Below are 11,062 nucleotides of genomic sequence, written 5' to 3'. Positions count from 1 at the left end.
GATCAGAACATGACTGCTTAAGTGTGAACAGTGCAATGTTTAAACATATAAACCCAAGAAGAGGCCAATGGCTGGAAGTTCCCTTACCAGGTGCTGGCTGTATCGTTCTCTGGTAGTGGGAAAAAGTGTCTTGAAACTCCGGTGCCCTTTGTCAAAGACTTTCTTTTGTTGCCAGATCAAGATAGCCCTTTCTCATCCCAAATGTTCCAGACAAAATGAATCAGCTGGATAAATGCTGATGCATTTATTTGTTGAAATATGACTCAGACTTTAGGACAGACAGAAAAATATCTTAAACATGGAAAAAATTTTCACAATACAGTATTGAGTAGAAATTCTATAGGAAATGTCATACACAGTATAATCTCTATTATCTATAGGTATACATATACCCTTAGAGAAATTATTGGACAGAAACATATATAGATGTTACCAGTATCTACCTCTGAGTTATGGGATGTTTTGCATTCTTTATATTTGTCATTTTATTGGTATGATCCTACATGACACTTTTTAATCAGAAATAAAATTAGATATATTAAGGTACTTCTGTTTAAAATGTTATGGTTTTCTTTTTAACAGGCAGCAGTTTCAACTAGTGGTAAAATAAGCGTGTGGTCAGGCAAATGAAAAGTTCTGTATGGCAGAGACCTGGCAGGAATTTGCGGCAAAGAAAGTAGTGAAGGATGACACAGAGTCAACATTCGATGAGAGCTCATTGTTTTACCTCTAAGACTAGTTTATGATTGTTAGACTCGGAATAGACCTTGGGCATCAACTAGCCCTAACTCTCCAATTTACAAATGAGGGAACCGAAGCTCTGGGAAGTAAAGTGATGTCCCAAGTTCCAGAGGCAAGGCAGTAGCAGGACTAGGAAGACAATCGAACCTACCTAGACTTCAGACCATGCTTTTTTTTGCGGTATGCGGGCCTCACACTATTGTGGCCTCTCCCGTTGCGGAGCACAGGCTCCGGACGCGCAGGCTCAGCGGCCATGGCTCACGGGCCCAGCCGCTCCGTGGCATGTGGGATCTTCCGGGACCGGGGCACGAACCCGTGTTCCCTGCATCGGCAGGCGGACTCTCAACCACTGCACCACCAGGGAGGCCTGAGATCATGCTTTTTCTTGCTCCATAGCCTCCTTAGCTGCCCAGTTCTGGCTCTGTCACCTGTGTACACATTAGGATAAGTCTGGAAGATTCCCTCTGATGCAGGCTAGTTACAGATGGGCTGTTCTATCCCCACGTAGGGGAACTTTGGAAGACCAAATTACTTCGAAGACAGGTGGGGGCTTCTGATGATCTGAAATGAGAATCCAAGACCCGAGCTGTGACCTGGGGTCTGTCTGAAGCCCCCTCTTTAGTTGCAAAGATGACCTGGGGACAAGCTGGACTTGGAACATCTGGGAGTCTCAGGAAAAATTCTAAGGATTTATTCTAATTTGGATCATTTCCACTTTTCCTTAAGGTGTCATGGCAATGTGCCTGTACTGTCTCAACATCAGTCAGACCATTGCCAGAAAAGGGCCTTATTTCCTTGCTTACTTAGGATGTACTCATTGGGAAGGTGCAGTGAAAGCTTGAATGACATTTTTTATCAAGAAATACATATCGGGACTTCCCTGGTGGCGCAGTGGTTAAGAATCCGCCTGCCAACTCAGGGGACATGGGTTCAAGCCCTGGTCTGGGAAGATTCCACATGCCACGGAGCAACTAACCCCGTGCACCACAATTACTAAGCCTACGCTCTAGAGCCCGCGAGCCACAACTACTGAGCCTCTATAAATTAGCAAAGTTAGCAAAAACTCTATAAGTTGAGGCACAGAAAAATTAGGTAGTTTCTCCAAAGTCTCACAACTACTACGAGCCACAACTACTGAAGCCCTGGTGCCCTAGAGCCTGCATGCCGCAACTCCTGAGCCCACGTGCTGCAACTACTGAAGTTCACACGCCTAGCGCCCGTGCTTCACAACAAGAGAAGCCACCGCAGTGAGAAGCCTGCGCACCGCAACAAAGAGTAGCCCCCGCTCACCACAACTAGAGAAAGCCTGTGCGTAGCAATGAAGACCCAACACAGCTGAAAATAAATTAAAAAAAAAAATGCATATTGAATGAGCACTGATAATGCACTCAGCATCGCGCTAGGCCCTGGAAAACCTCAGAAGAACTAGAGGGCATGTTCTTACTCTCAAGTAGTAAGTACATTGGGCCGAGCCCTGTGTCTTCAGGCAGACAGTGTCTCTGGGCTTGTGTCACATCTTTAAAGCAAAGGTGACATTACTGTGAAGTATGTTGCTAAGGAGCTAAAGGCTAAATTGTAGAGACAAGGTTAACACACATGATTTGACAGAGAGAATATGTAAAACAGCATGGATGACATGCTACATTGTCTAACTGGTAAGAGAAGGGTCAGCTAGGATTTACCGAGGTCAGATTAGTCTCCACAGTAAGGCAGATCTTTTTGGTTAGACAGAATTTGGGACCAATTTGGATTAGAGGAGCAATATTGCATGTCCCATGTGTTTCTTGAGCAAGATGCATAAATTCTCATGGTTAGCAAGACATAACAGCTCTGAAGCAGTTCATGGTGAATAGTACATTTTGAAGAGGAATTTATTTTAGGGAACTTAGTGTTTGGATATTTCCCCAACAATTAGAGGAATTCAGTCAGAGCAGAGTCAATGTATTACTGTTTTTCTGATAAGTGCATAGGATCTAATATTATGCGCTATGATGTTACAGGCATTCTTCTAAGTGCTTGTTGTTAATTTTCTCACTAAATCCTCACAGGAACTCTATAAATTAGTAAAGTTAGCAAAAACTCTATAAGTTGAGGCACAGAAAAGTTAGGTAGTTTCTCCAAAGTCTCACAACTAGTAAATGGCAGAACCAGGACCCAAACCCTGCTAATTCAGGTGCTTCTTCTCTGCTTCCTGGTATTTATAGAAACATATTTATAGAAGACATGGCCTTTGTTCCTATGAGAAGTTACCACTGGCCTTTCATATCCCACTAAAGTCATGGACATTTCCACAGGCTGTCTGATCAATGGTTTGTGGGATGGTAGATTTTCCAATTCTAGTCTATTAATGAAAGTTACTAAGAAGCCATGACTGAGGCTAAGATTCTAAGGGTTAGTGGTGGATTTTAAAACTCTCAGTCCTGCCTGTGGAATTCTGCTCACACAGTCAGGGATGGGTAGGTTTGGGAGCTTAATTTCTTTCTTTCTTTTTTTTTTTTTTTTTGCGGTACGCAGGCCTCTCACTGTTGCGGCCTCTCCCGACGCAGAGCACAGACTCCGGACGCGCAGGCTCAGCGGCCATGGCTCACGGGCCCAGCCGCTCCGCGGCATGTGGGATCTTCCCAGACCGGGGCACGAACCCGTGTCTCCCGCATTGGCAGGCGGACTCTGAACCACTGCACCACCAGGGAAGCCACCTGGGAGCTGAATTTCTAATGGAAGTTTGAATTTCTTTATTCCCATTCTTAAGCAGTGAGGCTCTGGGAAAGTACAAGTCTCCTTCGAGGGGAACTTCCAATACCTCAGCCAGTCTTAGTGCTTAGAGAGGCAAGAATGTTCATTATCATCATCAGTAACAATAACAAATAGTTAGAGAGCATCTCTACTGGGCAAGATGCCAGGTGCTGTGTGGAATACAAAGATGACTAAGACAAAAACCTGTTCTTGAGTAGCTTACAGTCTAGAAGCAGATAACTCTAATTCAAGGAAAAATGTCACAAGTGTCATAAAATATTATATCTCTGCATCTGGCTCTTGGCCAGTCTTGTTCTTTTTGTTTGTTTTTTGTTTGTTTGTTTGGAGTTCTTTTTTTTAACATTTTCTTTTCTTCTTTTCTCTTCCTTCCTTCCTTCCTTCCTTTCCTTCTTTCTTTCCCTCTCCCTCCCTCCCTCCCTTCCTTCCTTCCTTCTTTTTAAAAAATATTTATTTCTTTATTTGACTGCGTGGGGTCTTAGTTGCACCAGGTGGGATCTTCATCGCGGCATATGGGATCTTTAGTTCCAGCATGGGAGCTTTTCGTTGCAGCATGTGGGATCTAGTTCCCTGACCAGGGATCAAACCTGGGCCCCCTGCACTGGGAGCCTGGAGTCTTAACCACTAGACCACCAGGGCAGTCCCTATTTTTATTTATTGAATGAAAGATTCTTTAAATTCTATAGTCCTTTACAAGTTTCAAAAATTGCACACAGATGATTATGATCCCATAATAATCCTTTTGTCCCCCCTGCATAGTTGCAGTGGGCACTAAAGGAAAGGAGGTGGGGACGCTGACTGGTAAATGTAGCTGAGGCTGTGTGTCCTGAGCAGAGCAGGCTTGAGTCAAACTAGGCCGAGATGGTACCCTCTGATGATCAGGGGAAGATGGCCAGGCTGAAACTTGCTAGTTAAGGGAGGAGTTTGAAATGACATAATGAGAGGCAGTAAAGAATTAGAAAGGAGAGCCCTCACCAGGGAAGAAAGGATGAAGGAGTGTTGATAGTAGGTAGAGAGGTCCAGATAGCCAGGCATGTGGACATGAGGCTTGGGTCTGTACTGAAGAATCAGAGAAAAAGACTAAGGTAGCAGGTGAGAAACCACAACCAGAAGAGTCCCCCATGGGCAAGTCCTACCCGCCATGAGCATCCTCCTACCAAGTTCTACATTGTAATGGGACAGCTGCAGGCTCCCCTTGGTGGCCCTAGCCAAAGGAAATCCAGACTGAGTTTGAAGGGACCTGGCTCTAGGGATAAGGAAGCTGGCTTCTCAGGGGCAGATTCGGTATCTTCTTTGGCTTTAAATGTTTCTAAGTCTGCTACCTCCATAAGCAAGTCTGTATTTCCTCAAGATCCCTGAGGGTAAAAGGATGCTGGTTTGCCGGTGGGGAGGTAAAAGGATGCTGGTACCCCATCTCCAGTCTACTTACTTATTGCTGAGTTTGCCACCAGTTCTCTACAACAGGGGTCCCCAACCGCCAGGCTGTGGACCGGTACCGGTCTGTGGCCTGTTAGGAACCGGGCCACAAAGCAGGAGCGGCGGGCGAGCGAGCGAAGCTTCATCTGCGGCTCCCCATGGCTCCCCATCACTGGCGTTACGGCCTGAGCCATCCCCTCCCACCCCACCCCCGGTCCATGGAAAAATTGTCTTCCACGAAACCAGTCCCTGGTGCCAAAAAGGTTGGGGACCGCTGCTCTACAATACATTCAATGAGGTTCCAGCTCATTTTGAGTTTGGTTTTTAAAGCACCTTGTTTCCCTTTATCTGAAACAAGCTCTTTCCTCAGTTTACGAGACACAGCAATTCCCAGGTTTTTAGACACAGATCCCTCTTGCAAGGCCCACAGTGCCATGTAGATGATAGCCATAACGTAGAAATCCCCTGGCCTTCTTTTCCTGTGACAGGAACCAAACCTCTCCAGCCTGAGGCTGGAATGCTGACATATTCTTGATATAAGAGGAAGTCTGAACTGATTGTTAAATATTTGTACAGCAAGAGAAAGAGGAAGCAAGGAGAAACAACACCCTGTGTGTCAGAGTCACAGGACCATCTACTCTGGCAGGCCACATCAGCTGCAGCCAAATGTAAGTATAGTTAGGTTATACGTGTTATTTGGTCTGCAGAAAAAAGCTATCTGTCTGAGGATGCTGTGTTCCAGCCACTTTAATTGGAGTGATAAGAGAACCACTGTCAAAGAGCCTCTAAGTTCCATTTCAGTTCTAGACTGTTCTCAACAGGCTGCTCTGGCTAGAAATCATTAGTCCTGGGGGCTCAGAGTCTACCAGTCTAATTACACACAGACTAAGCTCTTACTTTTACTGGTGACTTTTTATTTTAAAAATTTTCCACTATAATTTGGATAATAAGTAAAAAATCTCCTCTAATTTTTGCCATTTAGCATAACCACTAATATAACTTAGGTGCATTTGTCTTATGTATATGGAATCTTTAGAGATATATAATGACAATGCACATAAAGTTTAAAACATTAACTGTAGTAAAATATACATAACATAAAATTTATTACCCTAGCCATTTTTAAGTGACAGTTCAGTAGCATTAAGAATATACATGTTGTTGGGCTTCCCTGGTGGTGCAGTGGTTGAGAGTCCGCCTGCCGATGCAGGGGACACGGGTTCGTGCCCCGGTCCGGGAGGATCCCACAAGCCGCGGAGCGGCTGGTCCCGTGAGCCATGGCCGCTGAGCCTGCGCGTCCGGAGCCTGTGCTCCGCAACGGGAGAGGCCACAACAGTGAGAGGCCTGTGTACCGCAAAAAAAAAGAATATACACATTGTTGAGCAACCAACCAATCTCTGGATGTTTTAAAGCTTGCAAAACAAAAACTCACTTCCTCCTCCCTCCAGACCCTGGAAACCACCTTTCTACTTTCTGATTCTATGAATTTGACTACTCTAGTTAGCTCAAATAAGTGAAATCAATATTTGTCTTCTTGTGACTGGCTTATTAAACTTAGCATAATGTCCTCAGGGTTTATCCATGTAGCATGTGTCAGAATTTCCTTCCTTTTTAAGGCTGAATAATATTCTACTGTATGCAAATATCACATTTTGTTTATCCATTCATCCACCAGTGAACATTTGGATTGCTTCCGCCTTTTGGCAATTGTGCACAATGCTGCTGTGAATTTACATGAAGTTTTATACCCTACCTTTTTACTTTCCATTGTAATATCTAGGTATAAACATATATAATTGTTTCCATATTGATATATAGCCTCCATAATAATCTTTTTTTCTCTGTTTTAACAGCAACATGGTAGTCCTTCAAACCCATATTCTTAAATCTTTTCTACAGTTGGACATTTGAGATGTTTCCAGTTTTTCCCTCACTGCTGATAAAAATTTTGTACCTGTAATATTCCCCCCATATTTTACTTTATATTCTTAGATTCCTATGAAGTGAAATTACTAGGTTTAAAAGATACGGACATTTTATAACTTGAAAGACAGGAGATTGTGGGGGGAGATAAATAAGGAGTTTGGGATTTACATATATGCACTACTATATATAAAACAGGTAAACAACAAGGACCTACTGTATAGCACAATGTTTTGTAATAACCTATAATGAAAAAGAATCTGAAAAATTATATATATATAAGTACATATGTATATAGCTGAATCACTATATATATTGAATCACTATATATATTGAAACTAACACAACGTTGTAAATTAACTATATGTTAATTAGAAAAAAAAAAGAACTTCTTCCAAAGGGAAGAAAAAAAGACAAGGGATAGAAAGCCGAATTGCTTTCTAAAAGAATTGTATCTATTTGCACACTAATAGTGTATATGAATTTACATTTCCCCATATTCACACCAGCTTTTTAAAAAAAATTTTCTGCCTGTGCCGCACAGCATGTAGGATCTTAGTTCCCCAACCAGGGATCGAACCCCCGCCCCCGCCTAAGTGGAAGCATGCAGTCTTAACTATTGGACCGCCAGGGAAGTCCTTATTTATTTATTTATCTTTTACATTAGAAAATTAAACAGGAGGAAGATAAGGGCTCATTTCTTTTTTCTTTTTTTAAAAAATATTTATTTATTTATTTGGCTGCACCGGGTCTTAGTTGTGGCACATGGGATCTTCATGGTGGCATGCGGGATCTTTATTTGCAGCATGCGAACTCTTAGTTGTGGCACGCGGGATCTAGTTCCCTGACCAGGGATCGAACCTGGGCCCCCTGCATTGGGAGCGCAGAGTCTCAGCCACTGGACCACCAGGGAAGTCCCAAGACCTCAGTTCTGTTTGATAGACAACACTGTGATTATTAACAGTGATGGGCATTTATGAGAACACTCCAAACTTGGCCAGCCTGTGAATACTAGCATGGTTACAGTTAACTGAAATATATATAATGTATAATATATGCATATAGTAGAAACATGTCTGCTATGTAGTGGGGGGCTCAGTAAATGATAGCTATTATTATTGGTGCTATGATTTCTATTAATGCCCAAAGTATGATGATTCTTAGCCAGTACATGGTCTCTCAGGCCCTCAGCTCCTCTAAACCAGGGGTCCCCAACCCCTGGGCCACAGACCGGTACTGGTCTGTGGCCCGTTAGGAACCGGGCTGCACAGCAGGAGGTGAGCAATGGGCAAGTGAGTGAAGCTTCATCTGTATTTACAGCCACTCCCCATTGCTCGCATTACCACTTGAACTCTGCCTTCTGTCAGCATTATGGTGAGTTGTATAATTATTTCATTGTATATTACAATGTAATAATAATAGAAATAAAGTGTACAATAAATGTAATGTGCTTGAATCATCCCAGCACCATCTCCCCTCCCCGGCCCGGCCCCGTCTGTGGAAAAATTGTCTTCCATGAAACCGGTCCCTGGTGCCAAAAAGGTTGGGGACCGCTGCTCTAAACCATGGTTTTCCAACTATATGGGTCAGTTGCATCTCTCAAAACAGTTTATTCTTCCCTGTGGAGGTACTCTACACAAGCTCTTTGCTGCTAATGCTCTCTACACACAGCTTTGCTTTGCTGGTGGCTGCCCTGAGACCTCAGAGTACCAAAGCTTTACTTAGACTGGAGGGCATCATGGTAGAAGTGTCATCTGGGCTCCAGCATGACACTGCCTTATGCCCAGAATCTTGTAAATGTCTTTATTATTAATATGCTCTGCTGTCTTTTGGCCCTAATGCCCTCTTTTCAGAGAGGCTCAGGCAACAGGAGTGTAAGGGAGCCCGTATGCCATGCTCCCTGCAGTAGGCAGAATAATGACCCTCCCTACCCCCAAAGATGTCCACACCATATTCTTGGAACCTGTGAATATGTTACCTTACATGGTAAAGGGCCTTTGCAGATGTGATTGAGTTCAGGATCTTGAGATGGGGAGATTATCTTGGATTATCTGAATGAGTCAATGTCATCACATGAGTTCTTTTAAGTGAAGGAGGGAGACAAGAGGCTAAGAGAGAGAGTGATAGAGAGTTAAATAGAAGAGAGAGAGAGAGAGAGACAATTAATGCTGTGCTGCTGACTTTGAAGGTGGAAGGGAACCCTGAGCCAAGAAATGAAGGTGGCCTCTAGAGGCTGGAAAAGGCAAGGTAACAGATTCTCTCCTAGAGTCTCCAGAAGAATTGCACCTCTGCCAACTCCTTGAGTTTTAGCCCAATAAGACCTATTTTGGAATTCTGACCTCCAGAACTCTAAGATAATACATTTGTGTTGTTATAAGCCATTAAGTGTGTGGTAATTTGTTATATCAGCAATAGCAAACTCATACACTCCCCTCCTCCTATTTCTATTGCTTCCTTCCTATTTCTCTTTCCAGGGTTCCTTTAAATCTCTTTCCTTTTTTTTTTTTTTTTTTTTTTTTTTTTTTTAAGCCTGAACTTGAAAGTTCCCAAGTTAATTAAGACAATTAGGAGGGGCTACAAATTCCACAGTTAGGAAGTCTCCACTGCTATTCTGCTCAATAGTTCCATTTGCTCTTTTGTAAATTATTTATGTTCTTTGCCCCACTGATGACTCTTAATATCATAAGAGTGTATAGATCTATAGGGCCACTCGAAGATTCCACAATGAGCCATACTCATGTAACCATCCATCCAGTCATTCATACAAGAAATATTTACTGGAGACTTCCACGTGCCAGGCTTTGAGCTAGTATTGGGATATAAAGATGGAAATGTGCAATCTGTGCTTCCACAGAGACCATAGGTGTTGGGCTTTTATACTTGAGAACAATATGCATAGTTTTGTTTGTTTGTTTGTTTTTTGTTTTTCTTTTGTTTTTGGTCCTGCAGGTGTTGTAAGATTTGTTTCTTTCCCGAAAGCAGTTGGCTATGTGGAGCCTCTTTGACTAAGTAACAAGCGAGAGGAAACGTACCCTTGTTCCATTGTGTCTTCCAGTTTGTATTCAGACCCAGACAAAAGTTAATGTGTTTGATGATAGACAAACATGAATGAAAAACGGTGTAGCCCAGTTCATCTTTATTTAGGATAATTTCTCCCCTCTCTTTATCCTCTTCAGTGCTGCTTTCCTGCCTGTGATGCAGGGAGCTAAGGTTCCAATTAAATCTTTGTGGACAAAAGGCACACATGACATCCCCGGATAACAGGTGGCAATAAATCCATCAGCACATCCACTTTCAGAGAAGAGTCCCGGCTGAACTGCTAACAGCTGCCAATACCTCACTGAGTACCTTGGACAAGGTGAGCTCTAAGGTAAGATGTTTTTCTCTCTGGACACATTTAATCCTTCCTTGTAATTTGTGTCTCTCAAAAGAGAATTATGACTTTAAAGTTTACTACTGATTTGTTGACAGATTCCTGGTTTTGTCTGATTTGTTGTTTTAGTTTAGTTTTGTTTGCTTGAATATTTTTGGTCTGTCCTCAGACCAAAAATTTTACATCTTTTAGTTTTCCATTGCTTTTCTTTTAATCTCTTCTTATATTCTTATGTATGCATTTCTATATATCCTAACTCAGTTTGTATTTAGATATAGCTTTTCCTTATATACAGACAAATGAAGGGTCTTAAATGATTTGCATGCATTTTCTGGTTAAAACTGATCTGGAAATTTGGTTCCATGGGCACCCCTTTGTCACTTGCAACTGTAGTGTGGATGGTGTTCTTCTTCCAGCCCTTGACTTAGAACAGAGTAGCTCAGTGCTAGGATACTTCCAACATTTGAGGCTGATATTGAACCCCAATGATAATCATTTAAAATTATTTAGTTTCTGTATTATGAAAGTAGTTAATTATAGAATAATTATAGAATAACTCAAAATTACAGAAAAGGAAAAAGAAGATAATTTGTCATTGATTATAATAGCTGACACCTGTGGGTGTACCTTTCTAGTATAGTCTTTTAAAATGGTGCACATATATTTATTTTTTATATAATTGAGGTCAAGCTGTAGATACAATCTAATATCATTTTTTTCTTAACATATTAAGAGTATTTTCTAAGTCATCAAAATTATTTGAAAACATTGTTTTTAAGAGCTACTTATATTCCACCATTAAAATGTATCATTTTTATGATACATTTAAAATGTATCACTAACATAAATAATTCAACA

The sequence above is a fragment of the Mesoplodon bidens genome (genome assembly GCF_964165515.1).
Source record: "Mesoplodon bidens genome assembly, chromosome: 6".
NCBI classification, from domain to species: domain Eukaryota; kingdom Metazoa; phylum Chordata; class Mammalia; order Artiodactyla; family Ziphiidae; genus Mesoplodon; species Mesoplodon bidens.
The sequence above is the reverse complement of the archived record's forward strand: the minus strand, read 5'-3'. Positions refer to the sequence as shown.